General features: G+C 33.5%; 1 pseudogene; it reads left to right on the forward strand.

The window, feature by feature from the left end:
- LOC100515983 lies at positions 455 to 751 on the forward strand (annotated as a pseudogene).

Below are 1,059 nucleotides of genomic sequence, written 5' to 3' on the forward strand. Positions count from 1 at the left end.
TCATTATTAATTTAAATTTCCCTAATGATTAATGATGTTAATATCCATTCATGTGCATATATGCAATCCATATATCTTCCTCGGTAAAATTTTGCTTTAGTGTTTCTAGTATATATAACTTACAATACTCTACTCTCAAGTAATGTATCACTTCAACTATAGCAGAAGAACCTTAAAAGTAGTACAGTTTATCTTCTCCTAGCTCTTCTGTTTTCATATAGTTTATTTTTACATCTGTAATAAATATAGCGTTATTTTTATTCAAACATTCAATTATCTTTAAATGTAATTTATAACATAAGAAAACATTTTGTATTTACTCACATATTTCACAATTCTGGGGTTATTTGGTCATTTGTATAGATACAGGTTTTTTATGTGATATCATTTCATTTTACTCAAAGGACTTCCTTTAAAATTGTATGTCTAGTCAGCCCCTACTCCAGGAGACTAGATGCAGTCAGCCAGCCCTTACTTCGCTGTAACCAGACACAACCAAAAGGCTGTGTTCAAAAATGCCAATATGTCAGAGGAAATGCAACAGGATTCTGTGAAGTGTGCTACTCGGGAGTTGAAGATAAATGGAGACAGAAATTGCAGTTTGTGTTACGAAGGAATTTGACAAGAAACACACTTCACCTGACACTGCATTGTGGGGAGGTACTTCATTAGTTACATGACACATTAAACCAAATACTGCACCTACTTCTACCTGGGCCAAGTGGCCACGCTTCTGTTCAAATCTGGTTAAAAGCATGGACTGTGCCACAGACCCAATGATCCATCCAGAAACAAGGACTGCAGCAGAAATTCCAAATATGAGACTTCAATCTTCAGTCTTGCCTAAGGCAACATTTTTAAACCTTTTTTTGTGTTGTTTTATACAAGACATTCTCTGTACTAATGGGTTGTGGTTATAAAACAATTAACAAAAAATTTACGCTTTTATATATGTTCTATTCCTTACCTCTCTGCTGCATGTTTTCTTCCTCCTCAAAGTCCATTCCTTTAAAAAAAGATACATTTATCAAGAAAAGTGTGTTTAAATATAAATAAATG

The sequence above is a fragment of the Sus scrofa genome, chromosome X (assembly GCF_000003025.6).
Source record: "Sus scrofa isolate TJ Tabasco breed Duroc chromosome X, Sscrofa11.1, whole genome shotgun sequence".
NCBI lineage: Eukaryota > Metazoa > Chordata > Mammalia > Artiodactyla > Suidae > Sus > Sus scrofa.